Below are 25,423 nucleotides of genomic sequence, written 5' to 3'. Positions count from 1 at the left end.
GCCCGGTGTAATAAACTAGCAGCTAAAGTCCTCACCTTGGATGTACCAGGATCCCATATGGCCACCAATTCTAATCCCAGCGGTCCTACTTCCCATCCAGCTCCCTGCTTGTGGCCTGGGAAAGCAGTCGAGGTTGGCCCAGGCCCTTGGACCCTGCACCCATGTGGGAGATCTGGAAGAGGCTCCTGGCTCCTGGCTTCAGATCAGCTCAGCTCAGGCCATTTCGGCCACTTGGGGAGTGAATCATTGGGCGGAGGATCTTCCTCTCTGTCTCTCCTCTTCTTTGTGTATCTGCCTTTCCAATAAAAATGAAATAAATCTTTTTTAAAAGTGTTAAAAAGACAGTCCAGTTTTAAAAAATGAGCAGAAGTTTTTAACAAGATAACTCAGAGAACATATACAGATGGCAAATAAGCACATGAAAATTTCTTAGCATCATTGGTCATTATTATAGCAGATTTGTTACAAAGTTGAAAAGACTGAGCATACCAAGTATTGTAGGAATGTGAAACAGCTCTTCCCCTCTAGATTGCTGATAGGGATATAAAATGTGAGCATAATTTCAGAGAAGAGTGTGCTCATTTTTTCAGATGTGAAACACATACCCATCACATTGCCTAGGCATTTATTCTGAGGTATTTACCAAACAAAAATGAAAGCATATGTCCACAGAAAGACACATGCACAAAATGTCTTAGCAGGTTTATTTCTGAAAAACTGGAAGGGACCCAAATATAATTGGATAGGAATGGGCATTGTGACGCAGCATGTTAAGCCACTGCTCAGGAAGTCTACATTCCACTTCTTGGTGATAGTTCAAGTCCCAGTTATTCCACTTGCATCCCACTTCCTGCTAATGCATCCTGGGAGACAGAAGATAATGGATCAAGTGCTTGAGACCAAGCCACCACCTGGCACACATGGAAGGAATTGCTGGCTTTTGACCTCGGCCTTCCCTTGACTTGGCTGTTGTGGGCATTTGCAGAGTACAGCAGATCAAGATCTGTCTCTGTGGCTGGTTCTCTCTCCCTCTGAAAATAAATCAATATTTTAAAAAACATACAAGTTATGCTGCATTTATGAATAGAACACTATTTGACAATCTAAAAAGAATGAAGTTTTGATATAAACAACAACATAGACAACCCTCAAAACAATTATACTGAGGCCAACATTATGGCACAGTGGGTGAAAGCAGTATCTGTGATGCTGACATCCCATGTGAATGCAGGGTTGAGTTCTGGCTGCTCCACTTCTGATCCAGCTCCCTGCTAATGTGCAGGGAGTGACACAGCAAATGGAAAAGCCCTCTTCCTCTGTCTCTGTATCTTGGCCTGTCAAGTAAATCAGTAAATGCTTCAAAAAAAAAAAAAAAGAAATATATAGTGAGTGAAAGAAGCTAGATTTAAAATAGAGTATTTTATGTTTATTTCTTATATTTAAAAAATAAATTTTAATTTCTGAAATTAAAAGTTTATATTAAATTCTGTAATGTATGTATTTATATTTATATTAAGTTCTAGAAAAAAATAAATCTGTTTGAGAGAATAAATCATTTTTCGCCTGGGGGATAATGCGACAATGAGAAGCACAAGTAAGGAATTATTAAAGATTAAACATGAATTTGGAAGAAGGAAAATAGGCTGTCAGCCTTGATTGTGATTATGGGTTCATGTGTATATGTAAATGTCAGAACATCAAATAATACAATCTAGATGTCTTCAGTTTATTGTTTTCCATCTGTGTCTTTTTTTTTTTTTTAAGATTTATTCATTTTATTACAGCCAGATAGATACAGAGGAGGAGAGACAGAGAGGAAGATCTTCCATCCGATGATTCACTCCCTAAGTGAGCCACAACGGGCCCGGTGCGCTGATCCGAAGCCGGGAACCTGGAACCTCTTCCAGGTCTCCCACGTGGGTGCAGTGTCCCAATGCATTGGGCCGTCCTCGACTGCTTTCCCAGACCACAAGCAGGGAGCTGGATGGGAAGTGGAACTGCCAGGATTAGAACTGGCGCCCATATGGGATCCCGGGGCGTTCAAGGCGAGGACTTTAGCCGCTAGGCCACGCCGCCGGGCCCCCATCTGTGTCTTTATAAAGATACAGATGAGTTGTGTATTGCTCAGGGTGCCAGCATCCCATATCAGAGGGCCTTTACACATCCTAGCCCCAATCCTGAACCAGCTTCCTGCTAACACCCTGCAAGGCAGCCCGTGATGGTTTAAATAGTTGGGTCCCTGTTACCCACATGTGAGACCAGGATTATGTTTCTGCTTTCTGACCTGCTCCAGCCGTGGCTGTTGGCATTTGGGGGTTAAATTTAGCAGCAGATGGACAGAATAACTGTTTTTCGTAAGTGTGTGTGTATCTGTCTATTCCTCTCCCTCTGTCTTTCAAATGAAACTGGATAATAAGTATATGTCTGGATATACACACATACATGTATGACACGTAGTGTGTTTCTGTTCCTACTATATAGCTATAAATGCTTAAAGCATCTCAAAGTGGTAAGAATGATTCAAGATGAAATCGGAGATGCTAGGCAGGGCCTGGGTCAAACACGATGTTAAAGACCACAGGGAAGAGTTTCAACCTTGTTCCAAGTACAGTGGGGAGCCATTTGAGCTAGCAGAGTGATGTGACTTAGGTTTTAGAAGGTCAAAGCCAGCTGCAACATAGGACATGAAGAGCAATAGTGACAAGGAAGAGGCTGGTTGAAATGCCTTGGCAGAAGTCCTGGCGAGAGCGGAGAGTGGTTTGGATCAAGGTGTCAGTAATGGGAAAGAAAAATAGAGAGCATTAAAATCTTTCTGTAACAAATGGCTTTTTGTAGACAAATGGTTTATAGTATACCTGGTAGAGCCCTGTCAGAATCCAGGCCTCAGGTAAAAGGATGCAGATGGTTTCACTGTCATCTTTCTAGGAACTGTTTTTACTGGGGTTTTTGTTGTTGTTTTGTTTTGTTTTGTTTTTAGTTTTTCTGCTTTGGACACTCAACTCCTAGCATCTGGTTAAAAAAAAAATCTTTCCTCTTTTTCTGTCCTTCTTCCCAGAGTCTATAAACAATGTAGATATGATTGGGATCTGTAGCTAGATTGGGAGTGGGGGGTGGAACACCTGTAGGAACTGGAGAATCTGATTTAGCCAAATTCTATCATCAGAGAAGCCTCTGAGATTTCTTACCAGCTGCTTCATTGCTTATTAGATGAGTTTCTGCGTTCCTCTGGGGTTCGTCTCTTTAGTTGTGGAAACCATCCCACCTTTGGGATTCTTGCTGTAAATGATAGACTCCAGAGTACTCCAGAGCTTCATAAATCTGTATTTATTTATGAGGATTCTGGCCACAGAAAAGCAGAAAAATCAGTTCCTATATTCATTTATTCATTTTGTCCTTCATTACTTCAGTAAGTATTCAGTAAATATTTAAAGCGGGGAAATGAAATAAAGTAAGAAGAAAATGTGAAATATATTTTAGCTACCTCTAATTTACTCTGAAAACAAGTTCTTTTATTTTGCTAAGGAGAGCTTCTGTTTCTTCACATCTAGAAGGACCCACATTTGCAGCTAAGGACACTAATTTTTCTGCTAAGACAGATTAGACTCAATCACTGTAAGGTGTCTGGCTACAACAGTACGTTTTAAGAGCTTCAGTGTAAGGTCTACTTAACCTAGCTGTTTATACGTAGACAATTCTGCCATAGCACTGCACAATGAACAGTTGAAGTCATGGTATACTAATGCCAGGTGATAAACCACGCATCACTTCTGTGTTTCCAGCTTCTTGTTAGTGACCATAACTCAGATTACTCTCAAAGTAGTGGAACAAAGTGAACAGCTCAGATGGCTGCCTAATGACTGTGAACTCTATGACCAAAAAATATTACTTATGACTAATGATTGAGAAGTAATAAGCTAAATAGCTCACACTGGTGACCTATAGAACTCATTTTTTTAAAAAGACTTGTTTATTTTCATTGATAAGAAAGGTTTATAGAGAGAAGGTAATAGAGAATACTCTCCTATCTGCTGATTCACTCCCCACATGGCCACAACAGCCAAAGCTGAGCCAATCCTAAGCCAGGTCTCAGAAGCTTCTGTGTCTCCCATGTAGGTATAGGGTCCCAAAGATTTAAGCCAGCCTCCACTGCTTTCCCAGGCCACAAGCAGGGAGCTGAATGGGAAATGAATCAGCAGGGATATGAATTAGGGCCCACATGGGATGCTTTGCTTGGAGTTGAAGGATTAACCAGTTGACCTATGGTGCAGGCCCCTCAAATTCATATTTGAGGATCATTTGCAGGTGATAAATGGAAGATGTGAAAAATCTAGCATCTATCCAGTTTTACCGAAGATCAGGAGTAATTTATTGAGGATGTTCTAGGGCTTATTTGGCTGTCCCCATGCTACCTCTTTCACTCCCTGATAATCCTAGGGATTGTTTCATGCAGTTTTCACTTGTGGAAACAGAGTTGAAGAGGTGGCATAGAACGCAGACCTGTGTTCAAACCACCATGGCTCTCTGACCTCATCAGCAGCTCCCCTTCACTTCTTTTCTGGAAGTCATTTACCCCTAAACTTCAGAGTCCCCTGGCTTGGTTTTTAACTATCTTCTCTGCATTTCTCTAGAGGCCAGTTTGCCTCATTTATTAGGTTACTCATGCTGATAACTCTAATATTTGTAACTCTTAATCTAGGTCCCTCTGCAATTTTGTCATGCAGTTACCTACTCAGCTACTTGACATCTCTAGTTGAATGACGAACAAGCATCTTGACATTTACATGTCCAGAACTAAACTAATTTCCACAGCCCCCAAACCTCTTCTTCTTACAGTTTTCCCCAACCCTCTTAATAACAATTCTAACATTTTCATTTGCTTGGAGCAGCCTTTGCACCTCTTTTTCTTTCCAATTCCATATCCAGTAAATCAGCTAGTTTTGCTCGGTCTGTCTTGTTATATAACAGAGTCTAACCACCTCTTCCTAGCTGAACAACTAGTATCCAGGAGCCAACCATGGTCTTCTCCAACCTGGTTTATGGTACTTGCCTTTCAGCTGATCTGCTGATCTCTGCTTCCAGCTACTCTTTCCTGTGCCCTGTACTCAACAGGGCAGCCAGACTGAGCTTTTGTACACACAATCATTCTGTCCTGCAAGCTCCCCCCCCGCCCCCAAGGCTTTTCTCCTCATTTATTCCTGAAAAGCAGAGTGTTTATCAAGCAAAAGTCTACCTGAACTGGCCCCGCTACTCTGCTGAGTTCATCCCTTACCACTGCCTCCTTGCCTCCTTGGCTCCAGGCGCATTGATCTTGCTGTTCTTAAATATTTCAATGGCAGTTATACATCAGAGTCTTTGTACCTGCGACTTCTGCCTAGAGTGCTCTCCCCCCAGGTAGAGAAGCAGCTTACTCTTTCGCTTTCTGTAGTTTCCTACTTTGTCAAAGGTGTTTCCCCAAAGTAACAACTTCCTTACCTCAGAGCACACCCATCCCCCTTACCTTCTTTATTTCTGCAGTTGAATTTATCAGCACTGAACATATTCTACATTTGATTTATTCTCTTTCTTTTTGCTTTATTCTTATTGAAAGCCTAGAACATGCAACAGTGTCTGGCATGAGGATGAACCATAGGAAACATTTTTTTTCATAGTCCAAATACAGTTGAACATCATCATTTTCATGTTTCAATGTAATTAGCATATTACCAATAAATACTTATTTAATTTATGAATAAATTAAACTTGTGATAGTCTATTTCCAAAGCCCATGTTAAGTCTAGTTTATAATTCTGGCTGTTCATTAATGAAGTTTACTTTCTGGAAGAACATTTACTACTTCTCAGAACTTATTTTATTAGTTCAAAGTTATAAAGTTTTGTACATTAGTTACAGGCATTTTTATGGCCAGGAAAAAAAATGATAAAAGTGTGCTTGTGCTGGCTAATTATTTTAGAATTATCTAACGATGGATGGCAGTTGTTCTTTGCCTCTGAAGAAGAGCTAGAGAAGGTGAGTCAGGTTTGAATAATCAGTGCCCCAGAACTTAGCTACCTGGGCTAGATGCATGGCCTTCATTTGATCAAAGCTTTCCTCACTGTCAGTTCGTGACTCAAATTTTCCTCTTGTAATCTTTAAGGTGCACAAGAAAAGAACTACTAATTCTATTAAGGTAGTTAACTATTAGCTATTAACTATTAGTAATTAACTATTAACTATTAGTATTTTGACTTGGGATAGATTTGTTTTGAAATCCATTAAAACATAGCTTATCATATGTGCTTCAGCAAGTAATCTTTAGTGTCATAATAGATGAAGCCCCAAATCTCAGTGGATTGATACATTTACTTCTTATCAGTATTGCAGGTCAGTACAGGTTCACTTGAAGGCTCTGGACTCACAATTTCGTCAGGTCCCCAGATATCTGCCATTGTGAGTTCCTCTTTTTGTTAGTTCCTGGGATCCTCTTCATTCATTCACTGAACACTAGGAGAAAAGTAAAGAGCTTCTATGGAAGGGCTCATGGTCTGGACCTTACATTAGTCAGGGAACAGAACAACTGGGCTTGCTGCCTTAGCTGTGTTTGCTTCTTTAACTGTTATTTCTAACCAATTCTGACAGTTACAAAAACTCCATCTTGTTCCTATTTTTGTTTGTTTCAAGAATGTATTTTATAATGCACAGCTATAGTTTAAAAAGATAATCAGCAGTTATCAAAATATAAGATGCATATTTTATAAAAAGCTATGGATTACATGATTCCATTTATATGAAGTGTTTAGATCAGGCAAATCCAAAAAGACAAAACTGGCCTAGTAACTGCCCAGCACTGAGGAGTGGGAGCAGGGTGAATGAGAAGTGACTACTCAACGGTTTCTTCTTCATTGGACGAAAATGTTCTAAAATTAGATTATGGGAATGATTTCACAATTCTTTAAGCGTATTGCAAATTACTGAATAAATTCACTTTCAGCAAAAGAATCTTATGTCAATTATATCTCAGTAGTATTTTTCTTATAACCTACCTCAATTAACATTTCCTATTGATGAAAGTTTTGAGATTGCTACAAAGTCAAGCAGTCTCTACTGAGTCAAGGAACCTCTCTCAGGAGTCCACATTCCTTTAGGCACTGGGATGTGCCTTCAGGAAATTCAGTCTAAGGAAGCAGCCAGCCTTATGTAGAGCACAGCGCCCTATTCCCTAGGTGCTAACATTTAGGTTAATACAAGGTGATATTCTTATAGAGAGGAAGAAAGGACTGGCACTCTATAGGTATTTATAAATATTTAGAGCAATTGAACTTTTTGTATCCATCAAAAACTTTCAGTCCCTTATTTTCAAGAGAAATGTAACCTTCACGTTGTGCTTCAAGCATGTCCCTTTCTCTATGTAAGAACTTTATGTGTTAATTAACAAATATGTTCAGTTGTTGGATATTAGAAATGGTCACATAAATAAAGAACTGTTCTATTGTCATGAAAATTCTCTATATACTTGGGAAAGTCTCAAAGGCTTCCAGGGGAAGGCAATAGCTGAGCTTAGACTTAAGGGATAAGTAAGAATCAAAGGGGAGAAAGAACAGAGACAGTATTTTTTAAAAGTATAAGGAAGGAAACTGTATTTGGAGAATTTCCTTCTGTCTCTGTCTCCATAATAAATGTTAAATAAATATTAGCTTTGTGAGCAAACAAATGTCTACAATTTTAGTGGCCTAACATGATAGAATTTTTTTTGTCTTGCCTATGAAAATTCAGGTCCTGGTACCTGGAAGCAGAAATCCATTCAGAAGCTTTGGACTGTTCAAATTGTGGCTCCCGAGTTCAGTCAGAGTCACTCTCTTAGCAGCCTGTGGGAGAGTAGAGGATTACATGGGAGATTTTCGAGGCTCAGACCCAGAACTGGAGGGGACATCTCACTTCTGCTAGCCTTTTCTTGGTCCTACTGCTACTTCAGTGCCCCAACTAAATATAGTGAGGGATGGGACAAAGGTAATTACTGGGTGGGGAGATGCTTCTCACTGCGACAACAGATCTACTCCATGCCAGGGAATGTACAGCTCTTTGGAGGACAACCTGACTTCTGACATTCTCACTTGAAGAGTTCAATCATTCCTACCTCACAATATAGAATTGTATCTGTGATGATTATCTTGCAAACCAAGCGAATCTGCTGAATATGATCATAAAGCATGTTCCAATTATTTCCTGAGTAGATAAGAGGAAGATCTATTGTTCAGGCTACGAAATGAGAACTGTTCATGAAGTCTCCAGGGCAAAATCTGACTGTGGTTTGTTCCATGCCATAAATTGAGTATTCAGTCTCAGAGATATAGAGCTTCCTTTTTAATGTGAATTCCCACAAGACCCAACACCAATAATGACTCATTCCAAGTTGCAGGCACTTCACATCATGAACTAGATCCTGATTGCTTTGTGCCTCTTTTCCCCCCTATGTTTGAAACATTGGGAACTCAAGACCTTCTGTGTAACAGGATGAGTAAAAGGGAAGGAAAGGACTCTTCACTAACCCCAAATGCATTTTTGATTCTCTTTTTCACATTTCATGTGTACTCAAAACCTCTCATTTTGTCTTATGTTTGCATTCATAAAACAATTCCCCGTTAATTGCTCAGACCATTTTCTGCTGATAATAATCAGCAGTTCCTTGAATTCTTTTCCTCCATTTTTTATGTAGTGCTGACACTGCTTTGGTCATGTGATTCTTATAGGGTCTGGGTAGAAATCCAGTTATTTGTTTTTTTTTAAAGATTTATTTTTAAAATACAGATTATCAGAGAAAAGAGAAACAGGCAGAGAGTTAGTCTGTCAAGTGCATCTCTCCCCAGATAGCCACAACAGCTAGAGCTGAGCTGATCCAAGACAGGGAGCCAGGATCTACGACAGTCTACGTCATGGGTACAGGGTACAAGCCTTCCCAATGTACAACATGGGGATAGGGGCTTGAGATCCTGAGCCATCCTCTGCTACTTTTCCATGACATAGGCAAAGAGATGGATCAGAATTGGACTAGCCAGGACATACATCAGCATCCGTATGGGACACTGGCACTGTAAGCTGAGGAGTAGCACCCTTCCTATCATGCTGGCCCCCTAGTGATTTTAATTCTTGTTATGATAAAGATGAGTACAGTGATCTTCCTTTTTGTTGAGCACTCTTATGGATAATAAGCAGACTCAAATTATGAAATAAATAATGCTTTTTCATTTATCAAAAATTGCATGGCAAATAAGAACAAATGAGGCAGAGTGTTTGTCAGACAAAGCCTGTAGTCTATCGCAGTTTCCTATCACTTCCAAACTGCATGTTCTCTTTTATACTTGAATCTGTTCCAGTATCCCTTCTGAGACCAGCCCTTTGATCAAGGGAGACAGGTCCTCAGGACAGGAGAGGGAAGAAGGACATAGAGATAATCAGAAGAAAAGAAAAATATGGATGTTAGTATACTTCACAAATAAGTCACTGTTCATCCACCAACATAATAAATAACTTAAAAATCACACGATTTATCCTGAGAAATGAAAGATTAAATAGCTCTAAAGGGGTCTCAGAGCCAACATTATGGTTTAGTGAGTAAAGCTACTACCTGCAACACCACCATCCCATATAGTAACCAGTTCATGTCCACCAGTTCCAGTTCTAACCCAGCACCTTGCTAATGACCTGGGAAAAGGCAGTGAAAGATGGCCCAAGTGCCTGGGACTGGACATGACAACCTGGAAGACGTGCTTGGCTCTTGACTTCCGGCTAGCCCAGCCCAGGCTCTTGGGGCCATCTTGGGAGTGAAGCAGAGGATGTAAGATTGGTATCTCTCTCTCCCCATGCATCCAAACTTCTCTTGCAAGTGTATCAGGAGACTGGATTAGGCCTCACAGACTTCTTTTAACATCACTTTTAACCTATCTCCAATGCATTCATGAGACTAGGATGCTTCAGCATATGAATTTTTTTGCTATATGGACAAAGGCTATCACAGGGGAAAATAAGGCCTAGAACATTCTTTTTTCTTGCCGAAAGATAAATTGTAAGGGGTAGAGCTGAAATTCCACCCCAAGTATGTCTATCTGATCCTCCTCCTACTTTTCTGCTGCTGAAGTCCAGTACATTAAGTACAGCATGTAGGTTGGGTGATTTAATGGCCCAAATCTCTTAGTGAAATTAAATATTTATTCTGAGCTTCCCTAACTCTATCCCCATTCATCAAAAACTAATAAACCTCATCTTTTGTCTGCCAGGTCAGGACTCTCTGTAATCTAATATGGCTAGTATTATAGTTTGGATGTGCTTTCCAAATTCATGCATTAGAAACTTAATACCTAAATTCCCATGTTAATGATTCTGGGAAACAGTACCTTGGGAGGCAATTGAGTTTTTAGTGCTCTGCCCTCAATGAATGGCTTAATCTGTCCTTAGACCAATAGGATACCTCGGAAGTGGTTTTCTTATCAAACTGAGTTCCCTTTGGCTTGTTTTGGCTTGCCATTTGATGCTACAGCAAGTAGGCATTCACTTGATACTACCTATGTATTTTTGGATTTCCCAGCCTCCAGAACCATACACTAAATAATAAACCTTTCTTTACAAGTTACCCAGTCTAAATTATTCCAGTATAGTAATAGCAAACTAACCAAGACATCCTGTTAAATAATTCTCACATTTATGTATTCCTGTGGTTTGGGACCCATGATAGATTTGTCTTTCAGAAAGTCAACTTGGTTAAATAGTCTGGCATTCTGATGAAAGCATAATCAAGTTCATTGGGAACTAGTGTCACTCAACATTATTTCCTTTCTTTGCTTGGAAAATTGGGATTGCAAATGAATTTGGCAGAACAGTTTAGCTCTATCAGCGTCAGCTGGGAGGTATTTTGGAAAGACAAAAGAAATCCTTCTATCTGCACACTCTTCTTACAAGTTGATGTCAACATGTCTCCCATCAAAAAGAGAGGTTTATGTTTTTTGCCATTTGTATGGTCAGTAACTTTAGCAGAAATAAAACTCAGTGTTCCCTATGGCTGTCATATGGAAGCATGTTGATTATTCCTAATTCCTTTGGACAGCTCACTTTTAGAATTCAGATATCATGATATAAATAAGCCTGATAGCCATGTAGAGAAGCTGCATGTGGCTGTTCTAGCTCATAACCCCGGTGAAGTCTTGCTGAAAACCAAGTCAACCACCACATGTGAATGAGAAAACCTCTGCGTGCACTCCAGCTCCAACCACTAAGACTGAAATTGCATTACATTTATATTTATATTATGATATTACATTTATGTTATGATAGATGAATGGAACAAATTTGAGTGCCATGAGACATGGTGATACCTTTATGACATCTTAAACCACATGATAGTTGCTTCTGACCAGAATGAGAGGCAGAATATACACAAAATGCTACTGAAAGCCCAAAGGGGAGTAAAAATTTGGGGTGCAGTTAAAGAGGGCCAAGTGTTAGTGGAAATCTAAAACACCTTGTTTGGACTGTCTACAAATTCTACATATTTCTAAAATAATGATTCAAGATAAACCATCCCTAGATTAGACTAAGGGGGACAGATAGAGCATAATATGTGAAGAGTGTTTTGGGTCCCAAGCTTATAAAAACAAAAGGCAAGCATAACAGTTTTTCTTCTGTGAAAACAAATTTTCAGAGGGAGTAACGAAGAGCCATTTTGAGCAACTCCAGTGCAACAGTTTGAACTCTTATCAAGAAACTAACAACTTGTACCCAACTGGGTATGAAATATGTATGAACTAATAACTGCTCTGTGCCTTCCACTCTCCTTTTTGAATGCAAGTGTCTATTTGATTATATATGTATTTGTGGGGCATATGAGAAGAGAAAAGGTGGACCTTTAAAAGTTGACATGTACTTAGATTAAGGGGAATGCATGGAGAGACTCTTATCCCCAGATGCCTAGACTGTGTGGCATAGCCGATTGCTCCTAGGTCTCAAATCTGTACAGCGTGTCACTGAACTGAATACTGTAGGCAACAGCAGCACAGTGATAAGTACCTCTGTATCTAAACAGAGAAAGCACAGGAATTTTTCAGCTTCACCATAATTTTTTTAATTTATTTTTTAATTGGAAAGTCAGATATACAGAGAAAAGGAGAGACACAGAGGAAGAATCTGCCCGTTGATTCACTTCCCAAGCGGACATATGGTCGGAGCTGCACAGATCCGAAGCCAGGAGCCTCCTCCAGGTCTCCCACATGGGTGCTGGCTCCCAAGGCTTTGGGTCATCTGCGAATGCTTTCCCAGGACACAAGCAGGGAGCTGAATGGGAAGCAGGGCAGCTGGGATTAGAACCAGCGCCCATATGGGATCCCAGCATGTTCAAGGCGATGACTTTAGCCACTAGGCCACGGCGCAGGGCCCACAAGTCTGGATATACTTGTAACACATTTCTGTATTACCCCAAACTACTAAGGGTCTTGCCTAGTTTTGTTTTTTAAACCACACAGATATAAAATATACGGTCTTAGTCACAGTTGAGAGTACAGTTCACTGGTATTAAGTGCTTTCAAATTGCTGGGCAACCCCCATTTACAGAACCATTCTCATCTTGGAAACTAAAGCTCTGTGCCTATTAAGCAACAACTCCCCCATTTCTTCCTCCCTCTGGCCTCTGGCAACCACCATTCTATTTTCCATGATTTTGACTAAGTGTAGAACCAAGGAAAATATATGAGAACATGCGTTACTTTCCAAAAGGAAATGAAATCAGGTGCAAATGCTATTCCTGTCCAATTGGTGTGATGGAAATATTCCCAACTCATATGCTGGTCTTGGAAAGCACATTAGAATGTACACATTATACTCTTATAATCTTTTTGTTTGTTTGTTTTTAGAATCTCAGTAAAAATGTTCCTATTTTCATTATGGATTTGTTCCGTTTTTTACCTTTTTCTCCTTTTCTGTGAGTTAAAGGTATGTGGAGTCTGTGATGTTTTCAAAGAACCAACTTCAGATTTTTTCCAACTTCATCTTTTTTCTTTGTTTTGTCTATCTCTGCTGTAATCTTTATGATCGACTCTCTTACACTGAGTTTACTTTGTTCTTCTTTGCCAAGTTCCTTAGTTTATATGGTTGGTTACTGATAGGATATTTTTCTTGCCTATTTTTTTTCTTTTTTATTCAAGTGGCAGAAAGATAAAGGCTCTCCTCCCCTAGCTCAGTCCTCACTTTTCCACAGTGATGAGGAGACAAACGTCAGGAGCTGGGAACACAACTCATGTGTCCCATGTGGGTGGCAGGAACCCAACTACATCATCACTTTGTCACGTGGTCAGCCTTGGCAGGAAGCTCGTCTCAAGAGAACTGATAATTTAAATCCAAAATCTGCAGTGTGAAGTATAGGCATCCCAACCAGCATGGTAACTGCTGGGCCAAACACCTGCTTCTGCTTCTTCAGCTACAACTCTATGGTTCCTCTCTTGGCACTGCATTTGCTATGTCCCACAACTTAGGCATATTGTGTTTTTGTTTTCATTCATCTCTAGTATTTTCTAATTTCCCTTATGGTTTCCTCTTGGATTCATTGTTTTCTTAGAAGTATGTTAGTTGCCACAAATTTGTGAATTTTTCTAGTTTTCCTTCTGTCACAATTTTTCTCTATATTGCCTGTGCTTCTGGGGTCTTTCCTAGAAATCTTTGCCCTTGCCAGTGCTTTGCAGTTTCCTAGATGCTTTCCTCTATCAATTTGGTGGTGTCGTGATTCAGAGCATTGATGCACTGTGAGTTTTTCTTTGTGTAATGTATAAGATAGGGATCTTACTTCATCCTTCTGTACATGTAGATCCAACTTTGCTAGCAGCATTTGCTTAAAAAAAAAAAAAAAAAAAACTGTTCTTTCTCCAAGGACTGATTTCAGGTCATTGTCAAGAGATTTGTTGGATGCACGTGTATAGATGTTTTTCTGGGGTTTCTGTCCTGTATGAAGGCAAATATTGCCATAAACTTCTCTTTTAACATCACTTTTGTTGTGTCATCCCATGAGCTTTGATACATGTATTGTGATCTTCATGCATTTCGAGAAATTTTTCAATTTCGCTTTTGAATCCCTTTATGAGCTGCTGTCTATTCCAGACCGTATTTTTCAGTCTCCATGTGTTTGCGTATTTTCTATTTTCCTAAGTTGTTGGTTTCCAGCTTTATTCCATATAGTAGCAGTTCAACTTGTTTGGATTTGTTGAGACTTGCTTTATGGATTAATATAGGGTCTATTCTACAACAATTCCATGGACTGATAAAAAGAATATGTATTCTGCAGCTGCGAGGTAAAATGTTCTTTAGATACCAGTTAGATCCATTTGGTTCATAGTATAAATTAGCTGTGTTGAATTTTTGCTGATTTTCTGTCTAATTGATCTGTCCTTTAATGAAACTGGAATGTGGCAGTCCGCAGTGGAGTCTATGTCTCATTTTAGATCTGTTAACATTTGTCTTAAATTGTCAGGCGCCCTGACATTGTGTGCATATAAATAGCCCATATACATATGGGCTTAATCATGAAATAAGGTCGTTGTTTGTTTCTTTTAACAGTATTTTACTAGAAGTCTATTTTTTGTGATATTGCAATGGTTACACTCACTCATTTTTGTGTTCTATTAGCATAGAATATTTTTTCATCATTTCACATGGACAATATGTGTGTCTTTGTGAGGCATATTTCTTGTAGAAAAAAAATAGATACATCTTATTTTTGTTGTCATTAAAATTTATTTCTTCTTATCGGAAAGGCAGACTTGTGGAGAGAAGGAGACAAAGAGAAAAAGATCTTCCATCCTCTGCTTCACTCCCCAAGTGGTTGCAGCAACCAGAGCTGAACCAATCCAAAGTCAGGAGCCTCTTCCTGGTCTCTCATGTGGGTGCAGGGTCCCAAGACTTTGGGCCATCCTCAACTGCTTTCCCAGGCCACCAGCAGGGAGCTGGATAGAAAATGGAGCAGCTGGGATATGAATCGGCGCCCATATGGGATCTTGGTGAATGCAGGGTGAGGACTTTAGCCATTAAGCTACTGTGTTGGGACCACAGGTTATTATTGGTAAATAATGATTTGGTCCTGCCGTTTCCCCATAAATATTCCTATTGTTTTCTTTAAATTTCCTTTGTACTCTTGTGCTGTCTCTCTAGTTTGCTCTCATGCTCTCTTGCTCTTTCTCCTCTCTTCCTATTTTTAGAAAAAGCAGAGAGAGGGAGAGGTTTTGAGCGGTGAGAACAGACACAGAGCTATGTCCCATCTGTTGATTCACTCCGCAATGTCTATATCAACTGCAACTGCAAGCAGAGATCCGTGTCTCCCACCTATGTGGCAGGAACCTCTTACCTGCTGCCTCCCAGGACACAGGGTTATAGGAAGTTAGTGTTGGAAGCAGAGCCAGAACTCCCACCCAGGCCCTCTAACAGGGGATGTGAAGGTCCCAGGCAACATGCCAGCTACTAGGCCAAATGACTGCTCCTAAAGTTAAATATTTACACTGTCTGTATAAATGTATAAATGAATACTTTTGAATACATTAACTGCTTAAACTATGTAGAAGATAAAATGTAGTACTACAATTGAAAGTTACAACAGCATTAGCTTTTAGATTAATACTTTTAAAAATGCTGATCTCTTAAATATTGTAGATAATATAAAGTGAAGTTACACCTATTTTTCCAGTAATTCTAAAGTTTACAATTGTCCATATATATAGTTTTGCATTTACTGAAGTCTTTATTTCCTTGTACAGCTTCACGTTGTTGCCTGATACTCTTACTTCACTCTGTGTGTCCCCTTTACTATTTCTAACAGATCGGGCATAGTTGTAACAAACGCCCTTGTTCCTTTACTTTTAGAAATGTTTATTTATTCACTTGAAAGTCAGTTATGGAGACAGGGGGATAGAGGGAGAGACCAGTTTTCCATCCACTGGTTCGTTCCCCAAATGGCCATAGCAGCCAGGGCTATGAAGAAGCAGCAGACCAAGAAGAAGCTGGGAGACTGGAGCTCTACATGTGTCCCTCGTGTAGGTGACCATCTTTGGCTGAATTCCCAGGGATGTTAGCAGGGAGCTGAATGGAGATAAGAGCACCTGGAACCCACAGGTGCTCACAGGCCAGCATCACAAGTGGCATTTTGTGATCTGGTTAGTATGCACGACAATTCCAGCCCCATGTGTCTTTTTTTTTTTTTTAAGCTTAGGATGTTTCTCTCATTTTGGAAGGATAGGGTTCCCAGATATAGAGTTCTTAATCTTTTTTGTTTCTATAACTCTTTGAATGTATCATCCTGACGTCTTCTGTGACCCAGAGTTTCTTCATGAGAAATCTGTTGTTCATCATGTAGAGGAAACCTCACATGCAAAGAGTTGCTTATCTCTTGGTTCTTATAAGATTCTCTTTGTCTTATAACTGGTTGTAGTATATCTCAGTGTAGATTTGAGTTGGTACTAGTTGGAGTTTCTTAGCCCATTCATCACTGTCACTTTATAGATTTGAATAATTTTGTCCATTATAGCTTCACATATTCCCTTTGCTTTTTCTGTTTTCATTCTGAAACTCGCACAATACACATATAGGTACACTTGATGCCAGACCATGTGACCCTTATGTTCCATTTGCTTTTTCTTCCATTTTCTTTAATTCCCATTGCCCTCTATTCAAATCCACTGATTCTATTATTTGCCAGTTCCAATTAGTTTTTAAATTCTTTCAAGGTAACTTTTCATTTCAGTTATTGTATTTTTCTACTCCGAAAATTTCTTTTTGGATTCTTTTAAAATTAGTTATCTTTCCTACCAATTTTCCATTCTGTTTATATGTCATATTCTGTACTTTTCCCATTCCTTTCTTTCATTTTATAAGCATCTTTAATTCGATTACTTTCCAGTCTTTTTCCTAGTACATTTACCGTCAGACCTTTCTCAGGAAGAATTTGATGATTTGTATTTTTCCTTTAAAGAAGCTGTATTTGCCTGTTTATTTGCACGCCTTAGCATTATTCTGTTTTTGAAAATTTAACGTTTACATGTAGCATCTAGCATGGTAATCTGATCATTAGATTCTCCCCTTTCTTCAAGATTTATTGTTTCTTGTTTGTTTAATTGTTGGCAGTGTCTGAAGATCAGTCAGAGATGTAAACTTAGGGTCTTTTCTGAACCTGGACCCTCTCCTTGGCATGTAGAGTGACTGTACATTCACTTGCTTGTGTGGTTTTTTGAATGTATACTCTGTAATCTCCAGCTCTCAAAGGGGTAGAAAGAGAAAAATGACAGATAAAAGACAGATAGAATGCCAGCCCTGTAACTCCCTTGGTCATCGCTTTAGACAGACGGAGAAGGGATTTACAACAATGGAGAGAGATGTAATATGGACTGTTGCCTCCTTGCCTAATCAGAAGTAGGAATTAATGACCAGAGTACAAATCCAAGATATTTTTGCTATTGTTTTATTTTGTTTTTAGAAATGCTTCAAGAACAGGTGCATAGGTGCATGTCATGGGGTTAAAAGGAGAGAATGGGCAGCTGCTAATGTGATTAGAACTGAAATTGGCTATATTTACTAACTTACTTAACAGCCCCTGCAAGTTTCAAAAATTCTGTAGACTCTAAAGGTGCAAAATAATTATGCCAAAAATTATACCAGACATATTCTACCAGTGTAATTTTTTTCTAAGTTGAAAAGCTGATTTATGATACTCCCTACTCTGCCATATTCCCAAAATTGTTGCCTGGCTTCCAAAATATTATTGCTTAAACATGAACAAAATTTTCTGAATGCCCTAGTTTCAAGTGACTTGTCTATCATATTTAACAAAGATGTAACCTTTGCAGGATGAACATTGTGACACAGTGGGTTAAGCCACTGTTTGCAATGTGGTTTTTTTTTGTTTGTTTGTTTGGTTTTTGGTTTTTCTTTACATATTACCATGTCAGTTTGAATCCTTGATTCATTGCTTCCAATCTACCATACTGATCATGTACCTGAGAAGGCCTAAGATGATGTCCCAAGATATTTGGGTTCCTGCCAACCATGTGGGAGACCAGGGTGGTCCATCCAAGGCAATTATAGGCATTTGTCGAGTCAGTGAGTGGAGGAAAGGATGTTTCATTTATATTCTCTCTCTCTCTCCCTTACTCTTTCCCCATCTTTCAAATAAATAAATAATTAATTTTTTAAAAGTGCTGCTTGCTTCACAGAATATATACTAAAACTGAAATGATACAGAAAAGATTAGCATGGCCCCAGTCCAAGGATGACAGGCTAAAAATGTAACTGTGTAACTCTCGTAGTAGCTTTGTGAAATTGGATAACAATTCCATCTCTTACTGTATTCATTAAGGGTCATGGTGTACAACTGGAATAGTATCATAATGCAGTCTGTTTGAAGGAGGACTTACGAATCTCTGAATCTACATTGTCTGCTTATTATACAAATGATCTCCCATTAAGCGCTCCTGTTGCTAACCCACAGTCTTTATCCCAATCTTAGAGGATTGTTGACCCAGGTCCTACCAGTCATTTAGCCTGGTCACTTTGAGGTTTTCTCAGGTAAACATCTAAAAGCACAGGTTCAATCTACTAATAAGTAGACAAAAGAAAGAACACCTGACAATCTGGAAGTTTCATGACTGCATATTTTACTGTTAATCTCCCACCCAACACAAACTTTTAATTTGATAAATATGTGCTACTGTACCATCTCTGGAGAGTTGTAACATTTCTAATAAAAAAAATTCAACTCTTTTCTCCACCCATTACCTAATATATCTTTCCCTTCAGCATGATTCATCCTTCTTTTTGACCAACGAGTTTCATCAGGCCCCATTACCAGGATCTTTTCATGAATCCCTTCGACAAAGCTAGTTTAACCACTTGTTCTTACTAGTAAGTGAATATTGTCAGTGAGTGAATACAGTGAGTGAATGAGAAAATGTGACAAGGTAGGAAGGCTGTAGAATGAAGGGAGCAAGGCAAAGGCATTTGGGGCAGAAGAGATGGCGGAACTGAAGAGAGAGGTAAAGGACATGATGAATGCAACTGTTCCATTCGGTTGGACTCTGTCCAGGCATACGGTGCAAGGCAAGAAGTAGTGTGTATCATGCAGGAAAACGTGGCAAAGAGTCTGTGAAACTGAAGATAGTGCTTTACCCTTTAAATACGTGCATTTAAAACTCATTTAAGGAAATAGCCCTTTTTTCTAGTTTATCAATGGATTTGTAGTTTTTCTTTCCTTCATCTTAATGTCTGTAAAATCAGGAAACTCAATTAGTTTATTAAAAAACACATGAAAATAAATAACACATAACCATATGTTAAAATATTTTTCCTTGCACCACCTAAGATGATAACACATATGACTCTGTATCTTGGGAGTATTCATTTGATAATGAGGAGCTACTGAAGAGTCCTGGAGTGGCATGACTCGATTTACACTACAATGAACAATTCTGAAGGAGTGCAGAAAGGGGTTTGAAAAAGGTAAAGTTAATGTCAAGGAGGCCAGATAGGCCATTCTTCTACTTGCTCAGAAAAGACATTGTAAAGACCTGAATTAGAACACCCCAGAGAGACATTATTTCACTGATTTGCACATGCCAGATCACAGTCTAGGTACTAGAAAATCAGCAATTAACACAATTGATGAAATGCTTGCCCTTATAAAAATGTATGTTCTTTTGGAGGAAGAGGAGTACACAGCATAAATTAACAAATATAAGTAATCTGATAAAAATAAAACAGGGAAGTGAAATATTAAAGAGTAACTGGAGAAGGTAGGAGATATTAGAGAATGATATATTAGATAATATTATATTCATTATATATAGAGAATAATATATTAGTAATATTATACAAATAATATTAGAGGTAGGAAATATTATAAAGTAACTGGAGGAGTAAGGGGTCAGTGAGGCTAAAGGCGGGAACAGTGATTTCTTTACGTTATTTTTTCTCTAAGATTTACTTATTTCACTTGAAAGAATAAAAGACAGACAGACAGAAAGATCTTCCATCTACTTGTTCACTTCCCAAATCACTGGAAAGGTCAGAGCTGTGCCAATCTGAAGCTGGGAGCCAGGAGGCAAAGCAGTACAGGGACCCAAGACCTTGGGCCATTCTCTGGTGCTTTCCCAGGCCATAAGCAGGGGATTGCATGGAAAGTGGAGCACCTGGGACTCAACCTGCACTAATAGGGGATATTGATGCCCCAGTAGAGGGATTAGCTCATAATATCACTGCACCAGGCTCATGATTTCAAGTGGCATTTTTTGTTTATTTTTATTATTATTATCATTTTATGATGCAGTTCTATAAGCCCTAGAATTTCGCTTATACTCCCCCATGTGTCCCCCACTTCCACTGAGTTCCCCCATATCATAACAACAGTGCAGCTCCTCATAAACAGTCATAAATTTATCATTGTGGGCATGGACAATGGCAGAGAGTCCAGCATTCCATTGTCATGATATATCCAACAGTTTCGTTGGGAATCCATCCTCGATCTAGAAGCAGAGACGCATACAGCACCATATCCTCACATCTGTAGTGTGTAGTGTTGCTGTAACCAGATACCTCAGTGGCATTCAGACAGCAGTGATCTGAGATCCACTAGTGGCCAGAATTCTACCAGCAACCAGGTGGGAAGGGAAATTCACTGGGAACCCAGGGGGTGAACCCAGAGAAAGAACTGCCCATCCTGCTGGTCCATTTGATCTGATCAGGACCACAAACAGAGCCAAGCTCCCAAATAGGAGGTGCAGGACCAGGGTGGGTTTTTCATAGCCCACACTCCCTGTAGAGCCGAATCAGGTGCCATCTTGTGTAGGAAGGCAAAGGCTATGGGACAGGACTGTGCATGCACTAAGCTGGGAGCAAACTCATTTCTGGCTCAGTGCATTGCAATGACATGGCATCCTACAGGTTCCACCCAGATAAGTCCAGGTGGACCCCAGAATTATTGCCAGCAGATCAAGAACTCCACAAATATTACATCAGGTGCCATTTTGTACAGTGTGGCAAAAGCTTTGAGACTGCAGGAACAACAGTGAGTTGCACATTGCTAAGCTTTGAGCAAACTCACTGAGCTCAGTTCATTGCACTGGTCTGACAGAGAAAATAATACTGACTTTGGCATCTTACATCCATGTGGCCCTCAGACCTAATGGCCAGCAGGTTCCAGAAAGATTAGCACCACCAACAACCTAGCTATTTAAGACAGCTGGTGCCTCCCTAATCCTGGGAACTGCTCAAACTGGAAGTGGGAGAAAGGTTGTACAGACAACGGTGCAACACAGGAGGTAGAGTGCTGAACCAGGAGCTACAACACTAGTTATTGTATCTACTACTTTCCTGTGTCCATCAGTCTCCAGATACCCCTCTGCCATCAGTTTTTCCTTTCCTATTTGCTGGAATGTGCCTTCTCTGCTTCACCCTGTCTAATGTTTCTCTATCTGTTTAAATGTGTCCTTCCCCTATTCCACCATGTTGATCAGAACTGGCATTTTCAAGACAGTGACATTTGAACTAAAACCTCAGTAATGAAAATTAGCAAACAGTGAGTAGGAAAGAGTGAAGCAATTTTAGTAATATTTAAGAGTGAAAATCAGATGGGTCAAAATACAGGGTGAGAAGAACTAATCAAGGGTTACCTAATTTTAAAATTATGTCTTCAAACGCCATGAACATAAGCTAACGTAAGTGGCCCTCTTTCGAGTTTCACTACAGACTACTTTGCTTTCACTCCGGTCTGTTAATTAACTTTATCTATGCGTTTCAAGTTTGAATATCGTAGCTATCAGTTTATGAAAACTTCACTTTTCATTCTCATTTGATTTAATGCCAAAAGTCCTCATCTGAAAAGCCTTCTTATTTTTATCTCAAATGAAACAATGTCCCATTGAGTTATCAAGTGCACCCTGATATTGCTCCTCTAAAATATACTTTTTAAAACCATAAACAAAGCTTTTGAAGTGGTGAATTTAAATGAAAATCTCTTACAAGAAAACTGACCTCATCGCAAAGAAATTAATAAATCCCTAAGGATTTCTTTCATGTGATTTTAGACAAAACAAATTCAATTTTATTTTGGAATTATCGCTTCCTTTGGCAATGTTGGAGATTCTATATAAGACACATTTAATTCTGAATTTCATAATTTGCTCAATTAATGTCTTTCTTTCATCTACGAGCCACAATTTCCCAAGTAAGTGCAACCAAGAGAATAAAATTTAAAAGAACAAAATAAAAATAATTTTTCTTGAACTGAACCAACACTACATAGTCTAAACTAATTACCCTCATGGCAAATAATTATGCACTAAATCCAAACCACAAAAATACCGTCTGTTCATTTAAGAACTATTACCCACATAAGAATTAGAGGGTTCATTTTTATAAATAACTCAGGAGTTTTCACTTCAATGGGAAGCTGATTCAAATCAATATAGAATTACTCATGTTTATTAGTAATGCTTTGTGTCAGACCATTAAATAACAAAACTAGTAACACCTGATTTTATGTATGGTAAAGTGATAAACAGTGTAAATTTTATTCTCCTCCCTAATTTTATTTTATTCAAAGGTTACAGTAATTGTCTCAAATTGGGTTCCCTTTTAGACCATGAAGAATATTTTAAAAATTTAGCCTGTCTTTTTGGGGGAATCTCTTTATACATTCGAAAGTCAGAGTTATAGCACAGAGTAAGGCAGAGACACACACAAGGACAGAAATCTTCCATCACCTGCTGATTCACCCTCCAGAGAGTTAAAATAGCTGGGGTTGAGCCAGGAGAAGCCAGGAGCCAGGAACTCCATCCAGGACTGCCACTAAAGTAACAGGTGCCTACACATTTGTGCCATGTTTCACTGCTTTCCCCAGGCCATTAACAGGGAGCAAGATCGTAAGTGAAGCAGCTGGGGCACAAACCAGCATGTAAATGCTATACTGGTGTCATGGTTAGCCGCTTAACCTGCAATGCTGACCCCTTTCTTTCCTGTTAACATTAGACTTTCTTTCCTGTTAACTATGACTCTCATAGTCATTAATTTTGTGCTTTTAACTTTTTTTCTCAATTTTTATACTTAGATTTACAAAAGGGGAGAGAGGGAAAGCATGAGACATCTTGCACTGGTTCACTCCTCAAATGTTCCTAACACACATAACTGCCTGGTCAGGAATCAAGAACTCCCACATGCGGTCAGAATCTACATTCTTGACCTGTCATCCACTGTTTTCTTGGTGCTTTGGTGGGGCACTTTGTTGGGAGCAGAGCAGCCAGGACTCAAAGATACGCTGCAGTATGGGATGCTGGCATCACAAACAACAGATTAACCCATCGCTGGCTGCCTCACACGTGCTCTCTTTATCTCCTTACTACTCATATAAAAAATTAAAGTTAATAAATTTTTTGTATTAGTGAACTGTAGAAACAGAATAAACCCTATCTCAGAACAACATTAAAACTTGGAGACTAGGTAGACAATGGATGTACAGAAATGAGTGACAGCACCAGTGTTGTGGCTCAACAGATTAATGCTCCACCTCCAATATCGGCATCCCAAGTGGAAGCCACTTCATGTCCCAGCTGCTGCACTTCCCATCCAGCTCACTGCTTGTGGTCTGGGAAAGCAGTGGAGGACGGCTCAAATCCATGGGCCCCTGTGCCCACCCACTTGAGAGACCTGGAAGAGGCTTCCGGCTCCTGGCTTCGGATCAGCTCAGCTCCAGCCACTGCAGCCTTTTGGGGAATGGACCAGCAAATGGAAGGTCTTTGTTGCCTTGTATAGATCTGCCTTTCAAAACAAATAAATCTATTTTAAAAAAGAAAGGAGTGATAGACATTGAAAACTGACAGAACATGTAAAGATAAAAGAAATGTTCAAATAACGTGAAAACTGAGTCATAATCTTGGTTTGTGGAAGAAGGCATGAAAGAAGTGATGAAAATGAGGCTGTGACGGTGGGCTGTAACATTTGCTGAAACAACTAATCCAGCCAAAGCAGTTAGCTGACATGGAACTTAAACCTAAGTGTGTCTGCCTGGAGAGTTCTTTTTACTGTATTCCAGATACTTTCCTTGTTTCATATGAGTATTCAAAACTTGCTCACACAGTATTACTCAGTAAATTTGGAAAAATAGGTATAGCTATGTAAAAAGAACTCTTATTTTTGAAAGCTGTATGTCAATTTTTCTCTTTAGAACTGGTAACTAAATTTGTGTGTGTGTGTGTGTAATTGAAAATCAGAGAAGGAGATAAAACAGAGGTCCCATTATTAGTTTCACTCCCCAAATGCCCACCATGGCTGGAATGAGCTAGGGAGGAAGCCAGGGTTTGGGATTGTTAGCTTGCTAGTATCTTCACCAGTTAGGGTTAGGGTTGGGGTTGGAGTTGGAGTTGGTTGGGTTAGGATTATGTTGGACTCAGGAGCCAGACTAGGAATCAAGCTCAGTGACTTCCATGTGTGTTGCAGGAAGGTTGACTGTGTTGAACACCTGCCCTGCATGTGTTTATTCTAAGGCAGCTGATGGAGACATCTCTGTAAGCACTAATATCAGCCTAATGACTAATACTGGTCATGTCAAAGTAACTCAAATGTTCTGAACACTACCAGGCTTCAGGCTGAAACACAACACAAGTGTTTGGAGCTCTAACAAGAGGGACAGAAAGCCCTCAGTTGCTTGTCCTTGTGTGCATCTTGTCCACTTGATTATAACTAGGAGTGGGAATCTTAGCTGAGGGAAAAGCAAGCACGTAAGTTCTTAATTCCATGAACATTTAAAGCATCTGATGTAAGCTATGATGTCTGTGTCATCATGGTCCCCTCTTTTGTGGCTGTGCCCATTTGCAATTTGTGACTCCACTAAGTCTGTGCTGCCTGACCTGGAGGTTTAAATTACTAGAGACAAAGATAATGGTAATAAAATGACACACGGTTCGGTAGTTGCATAATGCCTGTGTCATGCCAAATGACCGTAACCGCCATGAGTAGGTTAGAATGAAGGCCAGGAGCCAGCAGCCCAGACCTCAGCCAGGTCTCCTACCTTAAGTGGCAGGGACCATTATAGTTGAGCCTGCTGTGTCCCTAGAGCACACGTAAGCAGAAATGTGTATCAGAAGCAGAGGGGGCGGGGGCTCTTCCCAGGCATCCCTGTGAGAACAACATCATTTTTAATCCCTACCTGGCAATCCTCATGCACTATTTTGATGCTCGGAGAAGTCAGGGCAACTGGAAGTTCATTTATTTGCTGAAGACGATTACCCAAAGCGCCTTGCTGGGGGATCAGACAGCCTAGGTTCCAAGTGCATGCAGCAGATCTGCACATTCCTCTGAAGGAAGGCTGTGCTACTAAGGTGCAAGAGGTGCACTGTGATGTGCAGGGCCTTCAAGGCATCTAGGAAACCACCTGGCCCTGGCTAAGCTC

General features: G+C 39.7%; 1 protein-coding gene and 1 non-coding gene across 5 annotated transcripts in view; both read left to right on the top strand.

Annotated features, from left to right (window-relative positions):
• The window catches only part of ANKS1B (ankyrin repeat and sterile alpha motif domain containing 1B), a 1,050,054-nt gene that overhangs the window by 533,632 nt on the left and 490,999 nt on the right, over window positions 1–25,423 (top strand). The gene's annotated exons all lie outside the window — the stretch shown is intronic.
• LOC118757674 (U6 spliceosomal RNA) lies at window positions 18,188–18,291 on the top strand. Its single transcript, XR_004995328.2, has one exon. It is a non-coding gene; the product is annotated as a U6 spliceosomal RNA (small nuclear RNA).

Source organism: Ochotona princeps, chromosome 15, assembly GCF_030435755.1.
Source record: "Ochotona princeps isolate mOchPri1 chromosome 15, mOchPri1.hap1, whole genome shotgun sequence".
Classification (NCBI taxonomy): domain Eukaryota; kingdom Metazoa; phylum Chordata; class Mammalia; order Lagomorpha; family Ochotonidae; genus Ochotona; species Ochotona princeps.
Note: the sequence above shows the minus strand (reverse complement) of the source record. Positions and strands in the feature narration are given on the sequence as shown.